Genomic DNA, 15,724 nt, shown 5'->3' with positions numbered 1-15,724 from the left:
TTTGTATTCTTTTAGAATGAAATTCAATAATACTTGTAGAAACAAAGAGCTAAATCTTCACTCAAATGGATGAAGACAGGAGATGAACCATCGTTTTAACACAATGAGAGTACACGGGCGTGACAGCAGTGTTACAGGGTGAGGAGAAAATTTCCCCTGTTCTCTTCTTTGTAATAAAATGGAAATAGTAACACATGAAACCTATCTTTGTGAGACGGAAGTGTAGATGGCGTGCTGAGAGATCAAAACACAGTTAGATAACACAGTACAACCTGAAGGAAGTGTAAACATGCAATGATGAGAAAGAAATACAGATCAATATTGTGGGATACCTGACTTACAGAGCAGGAAGTTGAAAAATAACGAGGTGAGGAGGAAATATGGAGACAGCATGTTGAGAGGGACACAGTGGGTTTTGAGAGAAGTATAGACAGTGTGAAGAGTAGGCGCAGCATAGCGAGCGAGGGTTTGACACGGCCCAGTAAGATGAAACTCTAGGCCTCGCAAGGCGTATGCAGAGTTCACCAAAGAGCCCTTTGAGTTCATTCTGTACTGTGAAAAATAATACTTAAGCTATCTTCAGGGGCTTGATGGCAGTGTTTCAATCCTCTTTGTTCAATATTCACCTCCCTCCAATTGTAATGTTAAACTGTAATAAAATCTGCTGGTAAGTATTGAATTTATCTGGAATGTTACAAGAGCTGCTCTGCCTGTGCATCACACACAAATACAACAGGTACATTTTCTGCTCTGCTCTGCCAGCAAGTTGGGAGCTAGACACTAATTTTGAATTCTGATTACAATGCGTAGGCCGGAATTTTCCCAAAAATGTGGCATTTCATCCAAAATAGCTGAAAAAAAGAGGGGACGTGTGGTGACATGTTTGGTGTTTCACATTCACACCTTTATATCGTTATAATAAAGACTGATTTTTGTAATGTTAACCAGGAGCTGATGGTACGGTACACGCCCCCACTATTTCCCCAGTGGTCCCTCTCTATTATTTCACCAGCACCAGTGGATGAAACAGGCACTCTCTAAAAAAAAATAATCTTCAAAAGACTTCGAAGGCACTTACCTCTGCTGCTCGCCAGCTGCAATCCTTTGTCAAGTTCTATGGCTCATTTCTTTCCATCAAGTAGCAGTCTCGCTGCAGTAATCTTTTTAGGAAGCAGTGCATCTGAGACAGAAGGAAAAGTTGATCGCTCGCCGGGTCTTGAAGAAATGAAAACCATGGCAAGGTTTCCGTCCTGGAGCAGATCGATCGCGACTGCAAATGTAGCTGGCACGTGAGATTGACTGGTCGGGTGCCGGAGACACTGAGCTAATTCAGCACAACAGCTCCCTCTCTGCTGTCTTCGCCGCCAGCCTGCACTGATGATAAGAAAAAGGAGGGTGTAGGGATGCAGGCAATTAAACGTTAAGAAGGTGAGAGTCCACACAGTACCACAAATGAGGCTGAATGCAATTTGCAGCATGAGTAAATGTCACCAAGGGACAAGTCAATCAAGCAGACTGTTCTTGTTGGTTTAGCCCTGATCAGCAATTGTGAAACAAGCTGAAATATCATAAATCAATTAGAACTTGACACCAAGAATAAAAGAAATGAATGGAAAATGAACATGTATCTCACGTTTAGAATGTCTGTAAATTTGCAATTTAAATTGTGTGAAATTTGTTAGTGCATTCAGCCACATGGCATCGTCGATATTTAAATTGTATTTAAATAGGTATTTTTTATATACTACTCAAATCATGATTTCACATTGTACGTGATCACTGTTCTGCAGAACTGGGCCAAATTGTTTTGTTTCTTGCTGGAAAGGTCCTTTGGATCATCCCGGAAAGGAACCCATTCGGCCCCTCATATTATCCCACACAGCAGTGCTACCTATTCAAATTGCATTTTGTTGGGCTGAGCTCTTTACGTTTTACCTCTTCCAATTATTTTCTACTTTCCTCTTAAACACAATTTTAGGCACAGGCGGAGCCAATTGTCCACCCTAAGTTCTTCATTGAATTCTAATGAGAGCAACGTAGTGCAAGGGTCCTTCCTGTCTCTTCCCCTTATTTCCCCTTTCTTTTATCGTGCTGTTCTTATTTTGATCCACAGATGATTAATGGACATATCCCTTTAAGGCAATCTGTACCTTTAATTCAAGCTGAAGAATCCAGACAATAATGGAGAGATCACTTTGCCAGCCTGTGGTGGTTTGAACAGGAAATAACAGACTTCCCGGCACCAGTGAGAGAGATGGATTAGGACTCGGTTTGATGAATTGGCCTAAAAGGTTATACTCTGCCTGGTAACAGGTGGTGATTGGGTTGTATCCCAGTGGAATGCTTTTCAGAGTCCCAAGAAGTTTGAGTTTTGATCCTGGCAACACGGAAAAAGGTCCTGCTACTCTCTCTCTCCAGAAAGCCTGCTGTGAGTACAGTGTTACTGAAACTACAGGGGCCTGAATACTACTCTTGAACTGAAAGAAATTTTTGAAAAGAAATAAAGTGCCTCTCCAGGAAAGTTGCAGTGAGCACTGCATTCCTGAACTTGCAGAAAGACCATTACAGGCTACAAAGCAAAGAGCAGGACCTGCAAACTTGCTGTGAAGGAAAGTGTGCCATCATCTGAAACGAAGACACTTTTTCCTTTCACTTATGATTTTTACCCCTTTCCACCCCTCTGTGTTTGTCTGTCTTGTGTGTGTGTGTGTGTGTGTGTGTAGAGGGTGGGGGAGCAATTTAAAGTGGAGAGTTAGGAATTAATTTATAGTTAACCAGTTGTCTTTACTGCATATTTCATTATAGTTTCTGTTATATAAGGGGAGGCACAGTAGCGCAGTGGTTAGCACTGCTGCCTCACAGCACCGATGCTCCCGGTTCGATCCCGGCTCTGGGTCACTATCCGTGTGGAGTTTGCACATTATCCTTGTGTTTGCGTGGGTTTTGTTCCCACAACCCAAAGATGTGCAGGATAGGTGGATTGGCCACGCTAAATTGCCCCTTAATTGGAAAAAATGGATTGGGTACTCTATGAATGGGCTTTTTGAAAATAAATCTTTTATGTTCCTTAAACCACTTGACCCAAGAAAGCAGCATTTCTTCTCCATTCTCCGCAGTTGGAGGACAATGGTTTTGATACCCAACTCATGCTGGGGAGCTGGTGCTGCAACATTCTTCTGGTAAATTCTTTTGAAATAATTTGCCAATATATTTTGCCACACAAAGAAATTTTTGGTGATTAAAAAAAAATACGTACTAGCCACGGCTCAGCTGGTAGCTCTCTTGCCTCTTAGCCATAGGATTATTGTTTGAAGTTGCACTCCTGGAAGTGCTACCGTTCGGATCTGATGTTAAACCTCATCTGACCTTTCAGACAGATCTTAAAGATCCCATTGGGCTATTTCAAAGAAGAATAGGAGAGTTAACCCCAGTGTACTGGCCAATGTTTATCAAGGAGCATCACAAGAACAGGGCGATCTGGTAATGATCACATTGCTGTTGATGACAGTTTGTTGTTTCTCTCTTTACAACAGCGACCACACTCCAAAAGTTCTTCATTGGCTGCATAATGCTTTGGGATGTCAGTTATGAAAGGCACCATATTAATGCAAGACTTTTGCGGGTTTTTTTTTTGCTTTCATTTTAATAAATTTAGAGTACCCCATTCATTTTTTTCCCAATTAAGGGGCAATTTAGCGTGTTCAATCCACCTACCCTGCGCATCTTTGGGTTGTGGGGGCGAAACCCATGCAAACACGGGGAGAATGTGCAAACTCCACACGGACAGTGACCCAGAGCTGGGATTGAACCTGGGACCTGTGAGGCAGCAGTGCTAACCCACTGTGCCACCGTGCCGCCCACCGTGCGGCCCCTGACTTTTGCTTTGTTGACAGTGCAAAGTAATTAGGAAGGATGGCAAATTGTTGCTGAAGGAAAAGTGAACAGAGTGCTGAAGATCATAACACAGCTGAAGACGGTCACAAAACACATCAAAGCCTCGATCCTTCTCTCTAAAACTGTTTGGTTTTCAGTGGTTTAGGCGGGGCCCAGCAATGAAAATTGCTAGCTTTCCTTTTTTTAAAGTTTACAGTATCCAGGTATTTTTTTCCAATGAAGGGGCAATTTAGCTTGGCCAATCCACCTACCCTGCACATCTTTGGCTTGTGGGTGTGAGACCCACGCAGGGGAGAATGTGCAAACTCCACACGGTCAGTGACCCGTGGCCGGGATCGAACCCGTGTCCTCAGCGCCGTAGGCAGCAGTGCTAACCACTGCGCCACCGTGCCGCCCAGATTGATAGCTTCCCTTCTAAAACTTCATTTCCGAAGAGATCCATACCAATCTCCCTCACGCCTCCATTTACTGCCTCCAGGAAACACTAATAGATTTGCGGTGTTGGGTTCAGTACTGTACAAGCTATAAAAGCACAGTGTGTTAAAACAGACTTTTAAATCTGGAGGGAATTTAAAGAGAGTTCTACTTTGAGGAACAGATTTGAAAAGCTTGTCACTGGCTATAAGGCGCATTGGGACACCTTAATGGTGCGGGGGACAAGTCATGTTTCCTGCATTGATACATAGAACATACAGTGCAGAAGGAGGCCATTCAGCCCATCAAGTCAGCACCGACCCACTTAAGCCCTCACTTCCACCCTATCTTCACAACCCAATAACCCCTCCTAACCTTTTTTGGAGACTAAGGGAAGTTTAGCATGGCCAATCCACCTAACCTGCACATCTTTGGACTGTGGGAGGAAACCGGAGCACCCGGAGGAAACCCACGCACACACGGGGAGAACGTACAGACTCCGCACAGACAGTGACCCAACGGGGAATCGAACATGGGACCCTGGCGCTGTGCTCGCCACGTGTGCTACCGTGCTGCCCTCAGCTTAACATGGGCACTCACTCCCTACCCGAAAATTCTGATGTCATTCTGCATGCAGCAGTGCTTATTTGCACTCATTTGTGATGACCTCATTCAGAAACAATCTTTCAGGCATCATTTGACACCTCATGGCGATCGACCAAGATCACTGACCTCAAATTGAATCACACAACACTCCAACCACAACTGTTGCGAATCCGCAAAGCGGTCAGAAGTGTACAATTGACGTCATTGGTGTTCAACTGACACGGAATGAAGTCGAAATAACATGAATAGTATCAGCAAAGGTATTCTCCGACTCTTTAAAATTGGTCGTTGGACCTGTTAGGACCTTTATGACTTCATTCATCTTTGTCAGACTGGTGAAGTTACAAGAAGTACCAGCAGGTGCCAGCAGGATAAACATGGATGCGCAGGTCACCACTGTATTTAAGTAAAATGAACATTAACTGCCGTGGCCTATATCAAGATGTTTGACTGGAGCTATAATAGCTACGTGGAAGAGGAACTTAACACACGCACTCTGCCTTCATTGATACTAGTAAGCATCACATGTTTTATCAAATCATTACATTATTTCTAACGTGCAAATTTCAGATTAAATTGCAAACCATACATTGCTATAATTATATGTAACTCCATAAATCTTTGCCGACATATAAATGTCCTTTCGCTTAATGATTCGTTTAGCTGGTGTCCGATGGTCAGAAGTTCTGCTCACTTTATGAACCATGTGTTATGGTTACGCAAAATCGTACCCTCAGAAGTTTTGCTCAGTTTATGAACCATGTGTTATGGTTACGCAAAATCGTACCCTCAGAAGTTTTGCTCAGTTTATGAACCATGTGTTATGGTTACGCAAAATCGTACCCTCATATTCCCAGAGAAACTTTCTCATGTCCTGAGATGGTGTGATTGTGTGTGTCTATTGGGTTATTGGAAGTGGTGGAGGAGACTGGGGAGCAGCGCAAAGAAAGCCTGAAGAATAAGCGAAGAGAGCTCTCGGAGGCGGTGGCATAGTGGTATTGTCACCAGACTAGTATTCCAGAGATCCAGGGTAATACGCTGGGGTTCCAGGTTCGAATCCCAGCACTGCAGGTGGTGGAATTTGAATTCAATAAACATCTGGAATAAACAGTCTAATGATGACCATGAATCGATTGTCGTAAAACCCCATCTGGTTCAGTAATGTACTCTGGTTCACACATGTAAGCGCTGGTTTAGCACAGTAGGCTAAACAGCTGGCTTGTAATGCAGAACAAGGCCAGCAGCGCGGGTTCAATTCCTGTGCCAGCCTCCCCGAACAGGCGCTGGAATGTGGCGACTCGGGGCTTTTCACAGGAACTTCATCGAAGCCTACTTGCGACAATAAGCGATTATTATTATTTATGTCCATCAGGGAAGGAAATCTGTCGTCCTTACCTGGTCTGGCCTACAGGTGACTCCAGACCCACACAGTGATGCAGTTGACTCTTAAATACCCTCAAGGGCAATTAGGGATGGCCCATCCAGCGGCGCCCATATTCCCAAGAACGAATAAAAAAGAAATAAATCGACCTATAAAGGGACATCACTTGTATGGAGAGGTAATGCTGACAGGTTCACTGAGGGTGAAGGAAAAAAAGACTAAGATGGAGTTACTGAGAAACCTGCCCTAAAACCGGGGTTGTTCTAATCAGAGGCAGCTGCAAAACCTCGTTCATCATCATTGATTTCCATTAGCAACATGCTGGCAAAATTAATCACCTGTATTTTTATTCATTTATTTTCATTCAGATGCAGGCTGACTGAGTGCATGTGTGTTCGTTCTGCTTTTGTGATTTTTTAAATTTAGTACTGATAACACCAGAGAGCCTGCAGGATCTCTCACAATCCCAGGATTTCCAAAACAGAACACACTTTAAAAAAAATAAATGTAGAGTATCCAATAATTCACGGAGCAGGCCCTCACCCTTCTGCTTGATGCCGCAGTGGAGAGCAGGGGAACAATTTACCCTCAGGCTGGCAGGAGACTCTCCAGCAAGGTCGCCAACCTCGCCTGGGAGACGGTGGCAGCAGTGGTCACTGCCGGCAGCCTGCGCAAGAGGACGGGACTGCAATGCCACAAGAAGATGAACAACCTACTCTGTTATGCCAGGGTAAGTGTTGCCAGTAACCTCTCTGCCCTCCACCCTTGCCCTCACCCCTCGGAATGTAACCTCTACCCCAGTGTTCTTCAAAGTTGGGGGCGCGACCCGCGGGTGGGTTGCGGGCGGGTGTCGGGAGGGTCGCGGGCGGGTGTCGGGAGGGTGGCGGAGCCGTTGTCCGTGGCGCTCCCAATCGCGCAAATCCCCGTGCAGCAGCCAGCTTTTCATAACGCGGCTGCAAGCGTCCGCGAACATGTGGAAAAAAAAATATTCGGCCACATTGCGCATGCGCACACAATGATCGGCGCGCATGTGCATTCTGCGAACATGTAAAAAAAATTTGGCTGCATTACTCCTGCGCAGTGCGGCCGCTATTTTTTTAAACGGTTGCAGCTTTTTATTTTACAAGTTCTGTAGTGGTTTTTATTCATTTATTTTACTAATTTAATTTTTAATTTTTAATTTATTTTATACATTTTATATATTTTTTTACAAGTTCGTGGGGGGGGGGGGGTTGTGGTAGTCGGTATTAGGGGTATTACGGTACCTAGGTTAGAGGTACCCGATGCTGTAACATCATTGGTGAAACCTGCCTGTTGGTTCCGCCCAGTAAGGCGGAGTATAAAAGTCTGTGTCTCCCCAGCTGCTGCATTCTGTACCTGCGCTGCTGGGGGAAACATCTAGTCCAATAAAGCCTTCAATTGTACTCCAATCTCACTTCGACAGTTATGGATCATGCATCAAGGGGTTTATATGATAAAAGTTTACAGGAAAAAATTCAGAACTTTGGACAGATGGAGACTCCATACTTTCCGACACCGGAAGGCTTCACCTTCATCCAACAGGTTCCATTGGAGGAGCGTGTACGAGGGCCAAAGGGACCCAAAACCATTTCCTCCATTTTTCTCAGCAGCAAACAAGGTAAGCGAAAATGGTGGGTCGCGCAGATCAGCCGGCGTGGGTTGCGAAGGTCGGCTGGCGTGGGTTGTGAAGATCGGCCGGCGTGCGTTGTGAATATCGGCCGGCGTGGGTTGCGAAGGTTGGCCAGCGTAGGTTGCGAAGGTCGGCCACCGTGGGTTACGAAGGTCGGCCGGCGTCGGTTGCGAAGGTCGGCCGGCGTAGGTTGCGAAGGTCGGCCGGCGTGGGTTGCGAAGGTCGGCCGCCGTGGGTTGCGAAGGTCGGCTGGCGTGGGTTGCGAAGGTCGGCCGGCGTGGGTTGCGAAGGTCGGCCGCCGTGGGTTGCGAAGGTCGGCCGCCGTGGGTTGCGAAGGTCGGCCGGCGTAGGTTGCGAATGTCGGCCGCCGTGGGTTGCGAAGGTTGGCCGCCGTGGGTTGCGAAGGTTGGCCGCCGTAGGTTGCGAAGGTCGGCCGCCGTGCGTTGTGAATGTCGGCCGCCATGGGTTGCGAAGGTCGGCCGGCGTAGGTTGCGAAGGTCGGCCGCCGTGGGTTGCGAAGGTCGGCCGGCGTGGGTTGCGAAGGTCGGCTGGCGTGGGTTGCGAAGGTCGGCCGCTGTGGGTTGCGAAGGTCGGCCGCCGTGGGTTGCGAAGGTCGGCCAGCGTAGGTTGCGAAGGTCGGCTGCCGTGGGTTGCGAAGGTCGGCCGGCGTAGGTTGCGAAGGTCGGCCGCCGTGCGTTGTGAATATCGGCCGCCGTGGGTTGCGAAGGTCAGCCGGCGTAGGTTGCGATGGGTGGCCGGCGTGGGTTGCGAAGGTCGGCCGCCGTGGGTTGCGAAGGTCGGCCGCCGTGGGTTGCGAAGGTCGGCCGCCGTGGGTTGCGAAGGTCGGCCGGCGTAGGTTGCGAAGGTCGGCCGCCGTGCGTTGTGAATATCGGCCGCCGTGGGTTGCGAAGGTCGGCCGGCGTAGGTTGCGAAGGGTGGCCGGCGTGGGTTGCGAAGGTCGGCCGCCGTGGGTTGCGAAGGTTGGCCGGTGTAGGTTGCGAAAGTCGGCTGGCGTGGGTTGCGAAGGTCGGCCGCCGTGGGTTGCGAAGGTCGGCCGCCGTGGGTTGCGAAGGTCGGCCGGCGTGGGTTGCGAAGGTCGGCCCCCGTGGGTTGCGAAGGTCGGCCGGCGTGGGTTGCGAAGGTCGGCCGGCGTGGGTTGCGAAGGTCGGCCGGCGTAGGTTGCGAAGGTCGGCCGGCGTGGGTTGCGAAGATCGGCCGCCGTGGGTTGCGAAGGTCGGCCGCCGTGGGTTGCGAAGGTCGGCTGTCGTAGGTTGCGAAGGTCGGCTGGCGTGGGTTGCGAAGGTCGGCTGGCGTGGGTTGCGAAGGTCGATAGGCGTGGGATGCGAAGGCCGGCCAGGTTGGGTCCCGAAGGTCGGCCGCCGTGGGTTGCGAAGGTCGGCCAGCGTAGGTTGCGAAGGTCGGCCGGCCTAGGTTGCAAAGGTCGGCCGCCGTGCGTTGTGAATATCGGCCGCCGTGGGTTGCGAAGGTCGGCCGGCATCGGTTGCGAAGGTCGGCCGGCGTGGGTTGCGAAGATCGGCCGCCGTGGGTTGTGAAGGTCGGCTGTCGTAGGTTGCGAAGGTCGGCTGGCGTGGGTTGCGAAGGTCGGCTGGCGTGGGTTGCGAAGGTCGGCTGGCGTGGGTTGCGAAGGTCGGCTGGCGTGGGTTGCGACGGTCGGCTGGTGTGGGTTGCGAAGGTCGGCTGGCGTGGGTTGCGACGGTCGGCTGGCGTGGGTTGCGAAGATTGGCCGGGTTGGGTCCCGAAGGTTGGCCGGTTGGCAAAAATGGGTCCCTAGAAAAAAATTTTTGAAGAGCGCTGCTCTACCCCACATGCTGCCACCAAGCAGGGCTCCAGCACCCAACCTTCCACAAGCTTCCTCACACCCTCTGAGACCCCTCCCTGCTCAGCACCTGTGCCCACAAATGCCAGGTTTCACCAACATCTGATCCCCCAGACAGCCTGCTACTTGTGTTCCTTCAAGATAAGCTAGCTCCCAACCGCTGCAAGCGAGTGAAGACGGTGGAATGCCAGAGCTATCAATTTAGCGTGGCCAATCCACCTACCCTGCACTTCTTTGGGTTGTGGGGGCGAAACCCACGCAGACATGGGGAGAATGTGCAAACTCCACACAGACAGTGTCCCAGGGCCAGGGTTCCTCAGCGCCGCAGCCCCAGTGCTAACCAGTGCACCACATGCCGCCCCCACACACAGCACACACTGCACACTCACACAGCACATACTGCATACACACTGCACACTCACACAGCACACACTGCACATTCACATTGCACACTGCATACACACTGCACACTCACATTGCATACACACTGCACACTCACACAGCATGCACTGCACATTCACACAGCACACACTGCACACTCACACAGCACACACTGCACACTCACACAGCACACACTGCACATTCACATTGCACACACTGCATACACACTGCACACTCACACAGCATGCACTGCACATTCACACAGCACACACTGCACACTCACACAGCACACACTGCACACTCACACAGCACACACTGCACATTCACATTGCACACACTGCATACACACTGCACACTCACACAGCATGCACTGCATACACATTGCACACTCACACAGCATGCACTGCACATTCACACAGCACACACTGCATACACACTGCACACTCACACAGCATGTACTGCACACTCACACTGCACACACTGTATATACACTGCACACTCACACAGCATGCACTGCACATTCACACAGCATGCACTGCATACACACTGCACACACTGCACACTCACACAGCATGCACTGCACATTCACATTGCACACACTGCATACACACATTGCACACACTGCACACTCACACAGCACACACTGCACACTCACACAGCACACACTGCACACTCACACAGCATGCACTGCACATTCACACAGCATGCACTGCATACACACTGCACACACTGCACACTCACACAGCATGCACTGCACATTCACATTGCACACACTGCATACACACTGCACACTCATATTGCACACACTGCATACACACTGCACACTCACACAGCATGTACTGCACACTCACACAGCACACACTGTATATACACTGCACACTCACACAGCATGCACTGCACATTCACACAGCACACACTGTATATACACTGCACACTCACACAGCACACACTGCACACTCACACAGCACACACTGTATATACACTGCACACTCACACAGCACACACTGCACACTCACACAGCACACACTGTATATACACTGCACACTCACACAGCACACACTGCACACTCACACAGCACACACTGCACACTCACACAGCACACACTGCACACTCACACAGCACACACTGTATATACACTGCACACTCACACAGCACACACTGCACACTCACACAGCACACACTGTATATACACTGCACACTCACACAGCATGCACTGCACATTCACACAGCACACACTGCACACTCACACAGCACACACTGCACACTCACACAGCATGCACTGCATACACACTGCACACACTCACACAGCACATACTGCATACACACTGCACACTCACACAGCACACACTGCACATTCACATTGCACACACTGCATACACACTGCACACTCACATTGCACACACTGCATACACACTGCACACTCACACAGCATGTACTGCACACTCACACTGCACACCCTGCAGACTGCACACTCACTGCACACACAAAGCATACAGTGCACACTCACACCACACACATTGCACACTCACACTGCACACTCACTGCACACAGTGTACACTCACACAACACACACTGCACATTCACACAGCACACACTGCATACACACTGCACACTCACACAGCATGTACTGCACACTCACACTGCACACACTGTATATACACTGCACACTCACACTGCACACCCTGCAGACTGCACACTCACTGCACACACAAAGCATTCAGTGCACACTCACATTGCACACTCATACTGCACACTCACACTGCACACTCACTGCACACAGTGCACACTCACACTGCACACTCAGATTGCACACTCAGATTGCACACTCACCCCAGACACTGCACCCACACACTGCACACTCACAGTTTTAGCTCCTTCTCGGGATATATGCTAAATTTGGGCAAAAGTGAATACTTTCCGGTGAATTCCCCAGAGAGAGAGCTGATCTGGGAGGTTGCCATTTTGTTTGGCCAGGACTAGCCTCCGTTATCTGGGAATCTGGGAGCCCATGATTGGGCCGTGATGCACAAACTTAACTTTGCTATTCTGCTGAATGGGGTTAAGGCCAACTTCAAAAGGTGGGACGTCCCCCCTCTGACCTTGGCGGGCAGGGTGCAGACTGTGAAAATGAATGCCCTCCTGAGGTTTTTGGTTTTGCTTCTGACTCTCCCAGTCTTTCTCCCCAATCTTTCTTTGATATGGTTAATAAAATGATTTCCTCATTTACAATAATAATATTTAATAATAATAGTCTTTATTGTTGCAAGTAGGCTTAGATTGCAATGACGTTACTGTGAAAAATCCCTGGTCGCCACATTCCAGCACCTGTTCGGGTACACAGAGGGAGAATTCAGAATGTCCAATTCACCCAACAGCACATCTTTCGGGACTTGTGGGAGGAAGTCAGAGCACCCAGAGGAAACCCACGCAGACACCGGGAGAACAGGCAGACTCCACACAGACAGTGACCCAAGCTGGGAATCGAACCTGGCACCCTGTAGCTGTGAAGCCACAGTGTGGAGTGAGGCTCTTCACTGGGTCAATTCCACCTCCTCTTGTGCTGGGCTCAGCTTGATCCAGTTCAAGGCGGTGCACAGGGCGACTTGACCAGGGCGTGAAAGGGTGGCTTCTTCTTGGGGGATAGGTGCGATCGTTGTGCCGTGGGATCAGCGAATCACACGCACGTGTTTTGGTCTTGCCCTAAACATGTAAGCTACTGGGTTTCCTCCATCAGCACCATGTCGGGGATCTTGGTTAATCAGCTGGAGCCGTACCCGTTGGTGACTATTTTTGGTATATCGGACTCGCCGGTGCCACGGGTGCAGGCGGACGTCCTCGCCTTTGCCTCGTTAACAGCCCAGAGGCGAGTTGTACTCGGGGGGGGGAGGTCCCCGATACCACCCAAGGCCTCGGCCTGGCCGAGTGATCTGATGGAAGTTTTGTATCTGGAGACGAGCATGAGGGAGGGGGGTCGGTGGAAAGGTTCTACTCGGGTTGGCTGTCTTTCATCTCCTTTTTCAGGGAATTAGTCACAGTCAGTTGCTGGGGGGGGGGGGGGGTGGAGATTGGTTTTAATTTGTTCATGGAGGGTTGGAGTTGGGGGGGGGGTAGATGTGGGTGGGTCTATTCCAATGAAAAACGTTTCTGAATAAAAATGTTCTTTCCAAAAATAATTCTCTGTAAGGTACATACCTGTGGAAGGTGACAGCAGCGCATGAAATGTTAATAACAGGGGGCTGGATTCTCCGTCCCGCCGCTCCCGTTTTCTGATGCGGTGCGCCCCTGCCAGCAGCGGGATTGCGCATCCCGGCAGCCGGCCAATTGGGTTTCCCATTGTGGCCACCCCCACAGCGTCGGGAATTCTCTGGGCGTGAGTGTGCTGCCGGTGAAACGGGCGGAGGATCTAGTCCATTTGAAATTGTTCCGTTTATTAGCTGAAAGAAAAATAAACGGTTAAGTAAATGACTACTGAGTCTGTTACTATTATCGCAATACCGAACCATCTGAGCTGCCTAATCTCCAGAACGAGAAGCTTCTTTTGAATCTCACCGCTTTAGCCATAGGTATTGTCAGGTTATTTTCTTTGTTTCCAAATCTATTTGTTTCTGAAGGGCCACTCCCAATGCATGAGAGGCTGGTTTAGCTCAGTGGGCTAGACAGCTGATTTGTAATGCAGAACAAGGCCAGCAGCATGGGTTCAAATCCCGTAGCAGCTGAGAATTCTGAATTCTCCCTCTGTGTACCCGAACAGGTGCCAGAATGTGGCAACTAGGGGATTTTCACAGTAACCTCATTGCAGTATTAATGTAAGCCTACTTGTGACAATAAAAAGATTATTATTATGCTTCAAATACTTTACATGGTGATGGCTGGTTGTAAACATGGGTTAAAATGGCTTATGACACCATCTTGCGCACCTCAGAGGCTCTTTGGTCCTTGAAATATTCAGGGATTAGCGCCCCCTTAATAGTGTCTTCTGTACTTTGATGGGAGAATGAAGTTTGGAGAAATTATTGCTGGAAGTTAAAGGACAATTTGTGGACTGAGACATTGCTAGCGGCAGGCCAGCGCTGTGCAAACCAATTGCAGTTTTAATACAATTCCACTAAAGTAGAACCACTCTGTCACCGTCTGAGATGATTTGATGAAGGATATTGTATTTCATTATAAAATGGGTCCCATGCACACTGTGTATTCTGATGGTGCGTCATGCAAATACCTCACTCAAAATGAAGAAGTCGGTGGGCTGTGAATGACACACTCAATATTCTTCATTACCTTGAGATTAGATTGTCCAGGACTGTACTGAATACTGAGCGGATTTCTGGTCAACTTGCCTATGAAGGGACCAGCGGAGGGGGTTCAGGGGAAGTAAAAAGAATGACTAACATTTAAAGTAATTTGCAAGCGAAGAGTTCTGATTTGAACTCAGCTCCAAGAATGATCTCCCTTCTCTCCATTAGTTGAACTCCAAAGATGGATGACCCAATTGAACCCAGAAATGTCAACTTTGGCACCAAGCATGGTTCACCCAGCAGCTTTCCTTATTTAACACAATAAGCCCTTCATCTTTACTCCATAATGATGGATGTAGAATAGACCGACGGTCATGTGCAAATGGATGAATAACGCCTCATAAAGGAATGGATGCAAAAGACCAGCTCGTTATGCATTTCAAATGCCACAACATTGTGATGAAGACCTCACAATAATATGCATATATCATTTCATGTGTTCTTTGCCGAGTTGCTTTGCCTTCTAACTGCAAAACTTTCTGATGATATTTTGACCCAAAACAAAAGCAATATGCATTTATATAGAAACTTTAACACAGCAATAGGGGGGCAGCACGGTGGCCTAGTGGTTAGCATAACCGCCTCACGGCGCTGAGGTCCCAGGTTCGATCCCGGCTCTGGGTCACTGTCCGTGTGGAGTTTGCACATTCTCCCCGTGTCTGCGTGGGTTTCACCCCCACAACCCAAAAATGTGCAGAGTAGGTGGATTGGCCGCGCTAAATTGCCCCTTAATTGGAAAAAATAATTGGCTAATCTAAATTTATAAAAAAAAAAACACAGCAATAGGTCTCAAGGTTCTCCAAAAGAATGTCTGGATTTTCACAGGGTTGGGAAACTCCACAGACCTTTAAAAATGATTCCAGGATTCCAGGCAACGTTCCCAGACCCCACAATTTTCACCAGCGTGGGATAATGGTGCGGGCTGGTGTGGATCACTGAATTGGTGATCTGTCTGGATCCATTGTGGAGATGAACATCTCATTGTCACCCTCCTCCCCATAGTTTCTATGAAATCAGGGCATTTCTTCAAATATTCATTGCTCACGGCCCCTCTGTGGGGTCACAATCCTTAATTTTGATGAGGAATGGGCAGCACGGTGGCGCAGTGGGTTAGCCCTGATGCCTCACTGCGCCGAGGTCCCAGGCTAGGTGGATTGGCCACGCTAAATTGCCCCTTAATTGGAAAAAAAAAATGAATTGGGTACTCTAAATTTTTTCAAAAACAATAAAAAAACAATTTGATGAGAAACCTTTTGAAATATACA

The 15,724-nt window shown here is 48.8% G+C and overlaps 1 protein-coding gene across 1 annotated transcript in view; it reads right to left on the bottom strand.

Annotated features, from left to right (window-relative positions):
• The window catches only part of gpr142 (G protein-coupled receptor 142), a 39,787-nt gene extending 26,345 nt beyond the window's left edge, over window positions 1-13,442 (bottom strand). The window contains exons 1-2 of the mRNA XM_038777837.1: window positions 13,357-13,442; window positions 1,079-1,374 (exon numbers count right to left, since the gene is read on the bottom strand). The gene's annotated coding sequence lies outside the window, so the exon portion shown is untranslated. The remainder of the gene's footprint in view (window positions 1-1,078; window positions 1,375-13,356) is intronic.
• Between the last annotated feature and the right edge of the window lie 2,282 nt (window positions 13,443-15,724).

Source organism: Scyliorhinus canicula, chromosome 18 (genome assembly GCF_902713615.1).
Source record: "Scyliorhinus canicula chromosome 18, sScyCan1.1, whole genome shotgun sequence".
Lineage (NCBI taxonomy): Eukaryota > Metazoa > Chordata > Chondrichthyes > Carcharhiniformes > Scyliorhinidae > Scyliorhinus > Scyliorhinus canicula.
The sequence above is the reverse complement of the archived record's forward strand: the minus strand, read 5'-3'. Positions and strand labels throughout refer to the sequence as shown.